The 12,446-nt window shown below is 41.4% G+C and overlaps 1 protein-coding gene across 8 annotated transcripts in view; it reads right to left on the bottom strand.

Annotated features, from left to right (window-relative positions):
- Positions 1-1,294: 1,294 nt before the first annotated feature.
- The window catches only part of LOC148051532 (uncharacterized), a 29,371-nt gene continuing 18,219 nt past the window's right edge, over positions 1,295-12,446 (bottom strand). For 3 of the 8 annotated variants that reach the window (XR_015699568.1, XR_015699569.1, XR_015699567.1), the window contains 2 exons: positions 5,727-5,973; positions 1,298-4,230 (listed from right to left, as the gene is read on the bottom strand). The gene's annotated coding sequence lies outside the window, so the exon portion shown is untranslated. Of the gene's footprint in view, positions 4,231-5,726; positions 5,974-12,446 lie in introns of all 8 variants that reach the window. The other 5 variants (XR_015699566.1, XR_015699570.1, XR_015699571.1 and 2 more) reach the window with 4 other exon arrangements.

Genomic DNA, 12,446 nt, shown 5'->3' with positions numbered 1-12,446 from the left:
TAAGTGCATTTTTATAACGTAGAATTTTACATTTCTATAATGCATTTTTTAAAAGGCATATGGTGAATTTTACTCCCTTTTGTTTAGAAGTATAATCAGCATACCTCTTCATTTTTCTGCATCACGTGGTCATGATTGGTGGATTGCTGCTACCAGTGTTTTTAAAAGCACTGAATTAATACATGAAAGCTTAATGAGTCTCAGCTAGGTGGCATTAGAAAAAATTCATTTCCATTCTCTGAGGAAATGGTGCTGGTACTGAGCTGAAGAAGCTGCTTTAGCTCATTTCTTCTGTTCCTTTACCTTAGAAAGGGTCTTCAAAATGTCAGTGCAACTCCTTACGCTATCCAAGCCACGTCAGGAAATATCTCCATCAAAGGAAATACGAACTTTTACCAGAGCAAATTCTGAATAAACTTATTAAACAACTCATTGTGCACTATTTTTAATGAGCACTCCTTACTTTTCCTTTTGAGTCATACACCCTCATTTTGTTAGCCTTTTCTCCGCTCCCTCATTTGTACTAGAAGACGTAATTGTTGTTGTGAAAGTCCTCCTAAGAATCCAGTTTCTGGCAGCACTGTAAGACACATCTGCTTTGTCTTCTGCTTTGGTAGTAAACCCTACGCTGTGTTTGGGCAAAACAAAGACCTAGGACATCGGCACGCAGGAGACACGACAAATCACGTTTCTTCACAAAGGCCCTATTCACCGAAACCTGAGTTTAAATGCCGTATTCATCAGCTCAGACACCTGTACGCCTGCAGAGCGTGCTGGAAGGAGGTGGCCTTGAGCCTGCGCTTACCTGCTTTGCTGTGCTGGACCCTGAGGATCCTCTGAGCTCGTGGAAGAAGCCGCTCCCAGCCCGGCAGCAGCCGTGCCCACTCACCTCGTTACACCCGGCTGGCTCCGCGGTCATTGCCCACGGACTGCCAAACTCTCCGGCCAAACACGGCTTCGCTACTTAAAAGGCGAGAGTTGAACGCAAAGAGTCCAAAAGAAGCAAAAGACCTAGAAATAGCTTCATATTAGAGTTTTGAGAGGGATTATGAGAGGTTTTCTGCGTAAAACTCCAGTATGATCTCAGAGGAAACGCCCAGCAAATCGCTTCTCACAGAGGCTGGATTAAGATCTGTGGAGTAAATGCAGTCATGGGCCTTTGCTACATCACAGAAAGGAAGGAGTAACAAAAACTTGAATTATTATTATTATTATTATTATTATTATTATTATTATTATTATTATTATTATTATTATTATTATTATTATTATTATTATTATTATAGAAACAGCTCACTATTGTTATGTATTGTGATCCTTCAGTCTTTCAGCTCTACTGTATAGTTACAACTACAAAGACTAGAGATGCTCCTGTAAGGAACACATAAGCTATATAATCTCCCTCTGGCTTTTAGCACTGGATCACAACGCTGAAGTAAAAACAGTTAGAAGAGCACAGACAAGCCTGAGGATTTCGGCTAAGTCATTGTTTCCCAGACACCGGGCAGCAGCCGGTGGCTCCACAGAAAGAAAAGAAAGTGAGGTGGCGGGCTGTCTCTGAGAATTCATGCTGTGTTTGTTTTTCTCCTTTTTAAATAGCTTTTATACATTTTTCATGCTGTATTAATTTCAGCTCACCTGAAACTTTTATAACTACTCACTAATTCACTTTCATTTTAATGTCACACATATTTTTTTATTACCTCATTTTCTTTTCCACATCGCTCCCCCTGAAGAGATGCTTGTGTAGCGTTCAGAGGGAGGAGGCTCTGTTGGAGGGAGAAAATTTCATAGGGCTGTGCGTAGGAGGGTGAGCAGGACGAGGAAGAGGAGGTGATCTCCATGTTTTGGAAGGAAGGAGAGGGGCTGTATCGAAAGAGCGAGGTGAATGGAACAGAGAGCAGAACAGCAGAAAGTGAAAGGAATGGGGACTAAGGCACTGTTTTAATAGAAACAGGCATCAGTGGCAAGGAGGCGTACAGGGAGACGGTCCATACAGAGCAGTAAAGAATCAAGGGAATCGGTGTTTTAGGAACGGAATGAAAACAGAACGAAAAGAGTTAGAAGATTGCAGCGTTTACCAGGCTCTTCCAAACTGCAGTACCTTCCATTAGTGTAACAGCCGTGTACCGAGAAACACTCTTTTTACGTATTTACTTACTTTAAGAAATCACAATAAACTGAAGTGATCAAGGATTGCCTGCATAGATTAGCTGTGGTATTTTGCATATCAAGGCACTCAAACTGACTGCTTTGCAAGGCAGCCAGGTGCTGGAAGACAGTAGCTTACTGTTAAGCATCAGGCACTGTGGAAGTTAGTATTCCCTGAAGATAGAAATCTTTCGCATAATGCCTTCTATATTATCCCCTACGTCCTATCCCCACTGCCTTTATGAAACCAGAGATCCACCCCTGATCTGATTACTCCAGTTAGCACCAACTGAAATTAAAAAAAATCAGACCTCCGCCTCAAAATGCTGCGAGCGTCTAGCCAGCTCTGGGGAAAACAGGAGCTCCGGAGAAAATCTGGAATCTGGCAGCAGGGGTTGGCTGTGGTATTAGTACACAGTAAAATTTTGACTGAATTTAACAAAATTAATTGAGCCAAGGTGGATCTAAACAATCTCCATGGCATTATGTCCGTCTTGGTTTGGTAACACCTGACCAGATGGTAATACATTGATAAGTGGTGCTGTTGACGTTAGAGCAATTAATCTGTTGGAAATGCCGATACGGAACACAAAGCCGGTCACGGCTATTACCTAGGTGAATACTCTGTGTGAAATTTATTTTCTTTATGTTAATAAGGGGTGAATTGTGGGACAAGTCGATTGAGTTGTGTAGCGACTTAAATACGATGTCAAATTATCACCCTAAAGTGATGACTGTAATGTTACTAGGAAAAGCTAGACCACATCTCGGCAGCTGCCAGCCACCTGCTCGCCTACCTAAGAGATAAGCTGATCTGTTTCTGTTAATGAGGATTAGCCACCGTTATGGAAACTATTGATTTGCATACGTACAGAGAAATGGAATTAAACTTGTGATATGCCATTGTACGTTAATGAAAAAATCAGCAGCATGCTAGCACTTGGAAAGCTTGCAAAAATTCTGAGCCGGACTCCGATACACTGCAGCCACATTGTCCTGATTGAGCATCTGGAGTTATCCGTCTACTGCAGGGTTTCCCATACGTGCTCAAGGATTGTTCCACTGCACTGGTATTACAATCCTGATAAATGCAAAAAGGCCCCAAAGATCCAAAGTCTTTTCAAAACTTAGTCCAGTGCTTCTCATAAATCCTAAATTCACACAGAAATTTTCAAGAGAAAACATCTCTGGGAGACTTTAGTTTTCAAATCCATGGCTGGAAGGCTAGAGAGACGTTCAATAGGATTGTTTTAACCAAGGATCTCCATCAGATGAAGAAGCTGTACACTTCAGATCAGTGAAAAATGCTGGACGAGGAGGAAAAAAGTCGAGGGTTAGCAAAGCACGTCTTATTTTCTTTCTTTCTGGTCCATTTAGGAATGGTCATTTTTCATAAGGGAGAAGAAAAGAGGTGGGAGAATGTCGCAGAAATAATTGCACAATTGTGATTACCTAGCAGCCGCGTAGGCACTGGAAATCTTTAGCAGAGCTTCACGAATCGTGGCACGCGCCGGTGGTGGCACGCAGACGGCTGCCGAGCAGGACGCCGCCCAGACAAGAGCCCAGAGCTGCTGCTGCTGCGATGGTGGCTTTCGACAGCAGCTTCGGCTATCGCGCTTGCTCCTCTTCAGGCTGGCCAGGGCCCCCAGAGCACGCTGCCAGAGGTCTCTGCGTAGGTACTGAGGGAATCCTCCTTCCCTTAGCGCCCTGTGCGGGACCCACGTCCGGATACCTCCCAGAGCTGAGGGAAGATTGACAATCTAGGCTATTCCACATGCTACACACCGATAATTCTGAGGTAAAATCATTATGCCCAAGGTGGATTTTTTTTTTCAAGCATAGCTAATGTTGTACTATACTATTTTTTATTATTCTTCATTAAGACTCTTGCATTTTTTGAATTCTAATTTTTTAATTACTCTGTCAAATTCACCACTAATGAATTCCCTTTCTCATAAACAAGGTAGCTTTCTTCTTCATGTTTCCATTCCTTTGTTATGTTCTTGTGAGCTTGCAAATCTGTAAGCACTTTTCTCCATTTGCAGGCCAATGCGGGGAGGTCAGGATGTTTATAAGGACCTGGAATTCCAAAAAATTAATTTTGTATTTTAGTTTTGATTATTGCCACTTAAGCATAATGACAACATCCATCCAGTTAAAAGCTCAGTTTCATTGGAAATTGCTTTTTTTTTCAGTGAACCGCTGCTAATCAAAAATGTATGAGCAATGCTTTCATAAGTAAAAAAATAGTAAAATAGTCTCATAAGTAAAATAAAATAAAAAATGGAGAGTGAACAACTTTCTGTTCTAGCGTGGCCATCTGTCATTTATAAAGACATCACCCCATTAACCTGTCTAATCAACTCCATTCTTTTTTCAAAGTTGGTTAAGTAAGTTTATGAGGAGACGTAGATGTTCTCTTGATTAAATCTGTTGTAAAACAGCCTCCCTGGTGTTCTGCTTTGTGTGCATTTACACGTATAAAGGTAATTACAAGTACATATCACTACTGTAAATTCCATGCTTGTCATATTACAGTACCTGACATTTTCATTTCCTCCTGGTGAAAATGAAATCTGATATTTTCTGTTCAAGCAATAATGACCAATTAGAATTTGTTATTATTAATGTTTGTCCTACAGTGCTCCAAGTCATGAGGTGGTTTCCTCCTAGGCAGCTGAATTTATAACGTGGAAAAAAGGGGGTTGACGTGTTGCTATGCCACCTTCAACCATTCCCCCTCAAGCCTGGTTATTCCTTCAACAAACTGGGAGATCCCTATGGAAAACCCACAACGTAGGGAAGAATATTACTGAGTTCAAGTTTCAAGTGGAGAGTTGAATTAACCGATTCTCCTCAGCAGGAATTTCTGAAGTCTGCCTCTGACCTTTCCTCCCTGACATTTTGCTTTTATCACCGGGACCAGAGCTCGGTTCTCTTGCCAGCGAACGTAGCTCTGCAGAAGTCAGAGTCAGTTAAGTTGCATCAGTTCTGACGCAATGCGGTCAGCTATCTTCATCGGGATTTCTTCAGTGCCTTCACGTTCTACCAGTAATGGGGAAACGACTGGAAAATGACCCTTTGAAGAACTGCCCAAGGAATGAATTCAAACAACTCTGCTATACCTGGGAACCACGATAGGAAGGCTTCTGTAATATGCAGGCAAAGTTTATATAAGTAGCTGAAATACTGGATATGTTTTAAATGCTTTACTAGTCACTTAGGTAAGTTTCAAATAGGTTCTATTTGATAAAATGCCAGTGTTATCACTGACAATTTCAGCATTTGGATAATTTTTTATAGCCTGATTTTTCTTTTATTTAAAATAAAATACGTGTCCTCAAATCCTGAGATGAGTAGATTTACGGTTATGGAGAGTTTTTTGTAAAGCCCCTTCAATGGTGATGGAAAGCACCTTTATTTTTAGAGAAGTACTGACTGCTTGGTTTGAGAACCAAATCTCTTTACATTATGTGTGAAATCTTCCCTCTAGAAACTTCCGTCTCTAGAGGTAACTGGAGAGACAGGCAACACACAAACCCGCAGGGAAGAGAGGAGGACAGACAATTCCATACCATACGTGGAGGGGGAGAGGGTTAAAAAGGAGCAAGCCGTTGGAATTACGCCGTGACACGTCATATGGCAGAAAGCAGGCAACGACGTTCGGGGCGCTCCGTTCGGAAGATGGAAATGGATGTGCTCTGCTCTCACTGAAATCCCGAGGAGGAGGCTGGTAACGGATCTGTAGGGGAGTATTACAACTCCGGGAGTGGCCAGCACGTCTCTTGGCAGATCTCAGGGTATTAGAAATGCGAAGGCAGCCTAAAAATATTCAGACAAAAACCAAATACCCATGACCTTGTCTCAAGCATGGAGACGGAAGAATGGAGAATTTCTTTTTGAATCTGGCTGGCCACTTTTTCCTCTTTCCCAGTTCCTAAGCACACATAGCGTAGTCACAGACATACAGCGGCAACTGTTTCACCACCTTTTTCTCTTCTTGAAGAAAATCGACAGTGAAAAACAAGGTGTAAGCTTATGCCACCTTTACAGTCTGAAGGCAACGGGCCGTAATACCATGTGGCAGCTAAAATCCTAATCCAGTGTTGGTAATTTTAAAAATTGAGTGGTTTTGCACAGTTTGAGATCTACTTTACTGGCTTTTGCCTTACAAATTTTTTTTTTTTCTCAAAAGCAAAGGGAGCTAGTAGTACCAGTAGCAGAGAGCAGAAGCAGCAGTGGCAGACTAAAAGCTCGAGCTTGTTCGAGCAGCTCGCAGACAGGATCCCATGGGAGGGTGCTGTGAAGGGCAAAGGGCCATGGGGAGCCAGTGGGTCTTCGAGGCCAGCCTCCTGAACGCCCAAGGATGGTCGCTCCTGAGCTGCAGGAAAATGGGCGGCCGAGCAGGAGACTCCGAGCTCAGATGCGAAAAGGAAGCATGTGGGGCTGGACGTGGGGATGGGCCGCGCGGTAGAAAGAGAAGTATCGTGGCTACACAGGGATGGGGCTGGGTGCTACGCACAGTTAGTTACATGCCGCCCAGAGAGGCCGTGGAGTCCCCAGCTTCGAAAATTTAAAACACTTGAATGCATAAGACCTTAAGCAACTTGACTGAACGTTGAAAGCAGCCCTGCTTTGAGCAGGAAGGTGAAGCAGGTGGCCTCCTGGGGTCCTTCCCAACCTAAATTACTCAATGACTCTGCATTCTTCATGACTTTATATTCTTCATTCTTCATACGACTCTTCAAGTCGTACAGGCCAACCTAGACCAGTTTGCTCGGGACACTGTCCATCTGAGTTTTTACTCTCTCTACAGAGACGCTGCTCGCAATTTTAACTTCGACACATGAATTGAACTTAATTTAAACTTAATCCTTGCTGTTTCATTTCTGGCAGTCTTTCTTTTCAAATTGTGTGAAATTTATGTATCACTATGTGGGTTTCTTTCTTGGAGGGGATGTCAGTTTTCAAAGCAGAATCTGCATTGTCATGAGGATTTTAAAGATGGAATCAATTAACAGACTGATTTAATGTAGGCTAAAATTGTTTTTCTAAAGAAATATAGACCAGAGGCTGCCTCTTAATTGTTTCTTTTTATGTGTATAGGCAGTTTATAAAAGTATAATGTGATATTTTGAAATGAGAGGTACGTCAGGATATTGTTAAAAATTGTCCCATTTTGGATGCTGGTAGTTATAAAAAAAAGAGATTTACAAATATTTTCTGATGCCCAGTCACATCAGGGGGAAAAAAAAACCCTTTGTGTTAGCGTAATGGAAAATACACGATATGAGAGTAGTAGGGATTTTCTATAACATTCACTGCACTCTTTATTCAACAAGTTATATAAATGGGTCTAAAAATATTTGTAGCGGGTAAGTGGACCTGATGACTTCTTGATGGCACTTGCTGTAAAATATTTCTGTAATTTCTTTGTCAGGATATCACATTATTACAGACCCGAGCCCAGGGTTGAGAAGTCTTTCCGCATAAGCCCGTGCCTATTGAAATGCACTGAGGTATCTTTAGTTACAACATCATATTTAGCTGAAAGAGATCCAAAAAAGAAGGGCCAGGTGCAGAAATAAAGATGTTCACGTTCTGGTAGTGCAGCTGGACTGGTTTTGATGACAATGCCATGGGTGTTTTTTTTCCCCCTCTTTTCTTTTTGAGTACACTTCCAGTAGAACGGCAAGCGTATTTATCCATTTCAGAAAGATCTCTCTTTTTCAACTGAAGTTTGTATCTTAAAAGGATACAAAATTAAAATAGATGTTATCATTTAGTTGCATATAACCTCACTGTTTGAATTTATAAATCTTGCAAATTGGAGCCTTGCTTAAAGAAAGGAGCAAAGACTGAATAAAGGGTTTGGGCTTCAGCTGTAGAAAATAACCGTAAGTATCCACACGGTTTAAGAGGCTCGAATCCCGGTATTACTAGAGCGTGACTTGTTGGGACTGGACATAGCATTATTCTAGTGATAAATCTATTTTCTGCTTTTTGAAAAAGAGTTTTCCACTAGGATTATGACTGCCAGATTTCCTACACCACTTGCTACCCTCAAATATTTTGGAGGCTCCCATCATCTTAATACAAGTTGTAAAAGGATGATTTGGCCCTGGGACCACGTACGCGCCAGTTACTACAACCCTTCAGACAGCTGGTAGTCTGAAGATCACAATTTGAAAACCCTTACGTGAGCAAATAACCATGTTCTCCACCGACTAAATTAATTTAACGAGCCACATTGTAAAATTATACTGCAAGCCATTCATGATCCCTGAGATGAAACGTGTTACTCTTCAAATAATGCTTTACAGTGAAATATTTATTCCTTGAAGGGAAAAAAAAATCACAGAAATATCTCAATTTAACGGTGGTGTCTGATCTTTCATATTTTTAACGTATCTGCCTAGTACAACTGATGATTGGGTAAATAGACATTCAGCCGTACGCCTTTTAGACAAAAACTTTTAAAGTCACATTTTCTTAATTTGAAGTGGGTGATGGATAAAATGCACGAGGGAAGTCAGATTTTTCTGCCAACTACAGCACAGTGGAAATCTTCTTGCATAATGAAGTGTTAACTAAGTCATGCTTTTGCAGGATGATTTAAAGTGTGATTCCACCACCAAGAGACTGTAAAAAAAAGCAGGGCTCCATGGCGTCTCAGTAATTTCAGCATAAGATATGCTGAATTTGCAAGGAAAAAAGGGGGGAATGTTTGGGTTGGGAATTTTTCCCCTCCTAATTTCCAGTCCCCCAAACTCCTCCTTTGGGCTTTTTACATCTCATGCATCATTAGCTGGAATAAATTCTCATCAGACTAAATTGCATGATTAACTATAGCTGAGTTGGCAGTAGAGGGAGATAGACTTTAACCTGCACCATAGGCAAATTTGGTAGGAAATAACTGATAAAGAAAATGCTCCGTCACCTCACAAGGGACTTTTACAAAATAATCTTTTATAGAAGAATCAGAGCTTTAAGAAAAGCATAATACTGAGATAAAACAAGCTTGTACAAAGAGATGCATGATATCCCAGTTTCAGGAAAACTCACTACAGTCAGAAATTACCGGTTTTATGGATAAATTTCAGACTGTTATGTAAGACACCAGAAAAAAAAAAATCAGAGAATCGAGAAACACACAGATAAATAAAATCTTGATAATCGATCATTTGCTTAGCCAAAAAAAAAAAAAAAAGTAGAGAGATCTTTTGCAATGCAAATACGTTACACAGAAATGTCCTGAAACAGGTAAGTCTGAATAATCCACGGAAGTGTAATCTAAAAGGCCAGAAGATTACAGAGCACAGGCGCTACCTGTTCCCTCACCCTGTTTAATCCGCAGAAGTAAAAAATGAAGAGGCAGCATATAACACCTGGTCTCTATTCCCTACAGAGACCAGATGTAATTGCACTTATAGAGAGAGACCATGATTTTTGTCTAAGCAGCTTTCTGCTCTTTGCAAACCTCCAACCGTAGCACTCCATGCCTTGGCTCGGCCTGTGCAGAATCTCTCCAACCCCCCCTCCCAAGCAGCAGCAGCAGAAGGCAATGAACGGGGATTTTCGGGGGGGAGGGCAGATAGGGCCCACCGGCCCCTCGCTCCCCTGCCCGTTCCCCACTGCTGGGGCAGGGGGAGAAGCGCAGCAAGAGGCTGCGACTACAGCAAGTAAGACAAGAGGCGAGAGGGGCTGGAAATGCCGCGTGCTACCCTGTTATTATGAATGCTGGGAAGTGATCCATGCTAGCAATATTTTTTTCTTTTTCTTCGTAATTTATGTGTTATGCCATAATGTTTTGCTACAGTGGGATTCAAACTATTCAAAGTATTTTTAATTAACGAGGACCTACAAAGGAAGAAAGCTGTACTCGTACGAGGAAATAGGACAACAGGGAGGTTCTCATGTGAGCCAGGGTTCTGAGGAAAATGTTGTCAAGGAGGAATAAGGCTGCCTGCATCTAGGCTTACGCTGTGGTGTAAATACTTAGAGCTAATTAAATAATGAAAATCTGAAGCAAAATCAAAAGCAGAACATTAAATAGGCTATAGCGGTGTTCTGAAAAAGCATATACTCACCAAGAATGAACACTGCCTGGCACAGCACTCAGACCCTGATTTTCTTCTGCCTAAATTACGCCTGAACTGTTAACTAAGGTTACTCGAAATGAAATTTAGGTTTGATTAATCTGTTCCTTAATATCTGCTTATTGTAGGCAAAAGTAAAGAGTTATACAGAACAAACCTAAACATTTTTCCTAAATTAGAGGCACTTATGTATAAAGTTAACTTACGTGAATTTGCCATGGAAGGAGGTCATCAGGCTTTAGCGTGCTGTGCAGAGATACAGAGTTGGGTTTGCTTTTTTGCTATGCAAGTTATTTCTGTAGATTTACCTTGTCTACAAGATTTGCTAAACTGGAAGTGCAAAAGCAGCTGTAGGAGTGTCGTGGTTTAACCCCAGCTGGCAACCAAGCCCCACACAGCTGCTCGCTCACTCCCCCCCGGTGGGATGGGGGAGAGAATCGGAAGGGTAACAGTGAGAAAACTCGTGGGTTGAGATAAAGACAGTTTAACAGGGAAAGCAAAAGCTGCACACGCAAGCAAAACAAAATGAGGAATTCATTCACTGCTTCCCATGGGCAGGCAGGTGTTCAGCCATCCCCAGGAAAGCAGGGCTCCCTCACGCGTAACGGTTACTTGGGAAGACAGAACCCCATCACTCCAAACATCCTCCCCTTCCTCCTTCTTCTCACTGCTGAGGGAATTTTATTGCTGAGCATGACGTCATATGGTATGGAATAGGCCTTTGGTCAGTTGGGGTCAGCTGTCCCAGCCGTGTCCCCTCCCAGCTTCTTGCGCACTCCCAGCCTGCTCGCTGGTGGGGTGGGGTGAGAGGCAGAAGAGGCCTTGACTCTGTGCAAGCACTGCTCAGCAGTAACGAAAACATCCCTGTGTTATCAACACTGTTTCCAGCACAAATCCAGAACATAGCCCCATACTAGCTACTGTGAAGAAAACTAACTCTATCCCAGCCCAAACCAGCACAAGGAGTTATCTGAGAAGTGGAGAGCGGAATTTAAAACAAAGAGCTTGTGTTTTACTTTGCTTGTAAGGTAGAAGCAAAGGGAAATCTGGGGATACTCTGTATTATGTATGCTTTATGACAACTAAAATAAAAGGGAAGATTGCTTTTTACATCTAAAAAGAATAATTTTCCTGATTTAGATACTAAGTAAAATGCTGACAATTCCTTCCTCAGACACGAGTACGTAAATAAGTTATGCAAGAATACTTATTTTGTTGCACAGTATATTCATAAATATTAGATAGGAAAAAAAAATCTCAGTTACAGAAAGCAACAAAAGCTGGCGAGGTCTCTTGAGTTTTCCTTTTATTAAAATAAATCAGTAGTCTTGCTTGGATTCTTAAAAGTAATATATGTCCAGAAGTTAAACATGTTTAAATAAATTGACTGCATAGGTCTTCCGAAGAAAGAAAGGCCCAACAGTACAGACAGATTTTTGGAGAAAGTTTCTTGGTTTTATTCTGGGGGGTTAAAAAGTATATGTTAAATAAAGCATGGTTTCTGTTGATTACTTGATAATCGTTTGTATGGTCTGTGTATAAAAAAAATGCAGGTTTATAATAAAAGAGTCTGTTTTGGTAGCAACTACTACTTTTCACTGGTGGTTTAAAAAAAAAAAAGGGTACCACAAGGTTAAATTTCTTAGGAACACTAAAAAAATATCTTTGACGCATGTAGCAAGAAGAAAGTGTTATTAAAAGGATGATCATTTAAACAGAATTAATAGAAATCCATTTTGTTTAGACTGGAAGCCTGAAAGGACAAGACTGAACAAGACTCTCATGCCACTTTTTTTTTTTAAACCAAAGAGTCATACCCTGACGTGTTGACCGAGCTGTACGCTGTTAGCTCTCCTTGACTTTAAAGGTGCCCTTCACTTCGTCTGCACTGTGTGATAAGGACAGTGACTTCTCCTTTCTTCTAACCTGTAGGAAGATCCTTGGGACTGATTTGGTTTAGGGAAGCTGAGAACAGGCAAGTTTCTGACACTTACATTGCCCTTATCTTATGTAACGATTAGTAGAAAAGGGTACTACAGAACCCCTTCGTGCTGAGGAAACTGATTGGAAAGGCTTGGGTGGTAGAGATAAAATGTCAAAACGGTTAAGCAGCTTCATGGGAAATGGAGAAAGCCAGACGAGAAGACAGGAGATGTTGCTTCCTCTACGTTTCCAAAGATTTACAGGGAGCTACAT

Source organism: Nipponia nippon, unplaced genomic scaffold (genome assembly GCF_047370975.1).
Source record: "Nipponia nippon isolate SJK-2023a ecotype South Korea unplaced genomic scaffold, ASM4737097v1 scaffold_6, whole genome shotgun sequence".
Classification (NCBI taxonomy): Eukaryota; Metazoa; Chordata; class Aves; order Pelecaniformes; family Threskiornithidae; genus Nipponia; species Nipponia nippon.
This window is presented reverse-complemented; position numbering and strand designations above follow the sequence as displayed.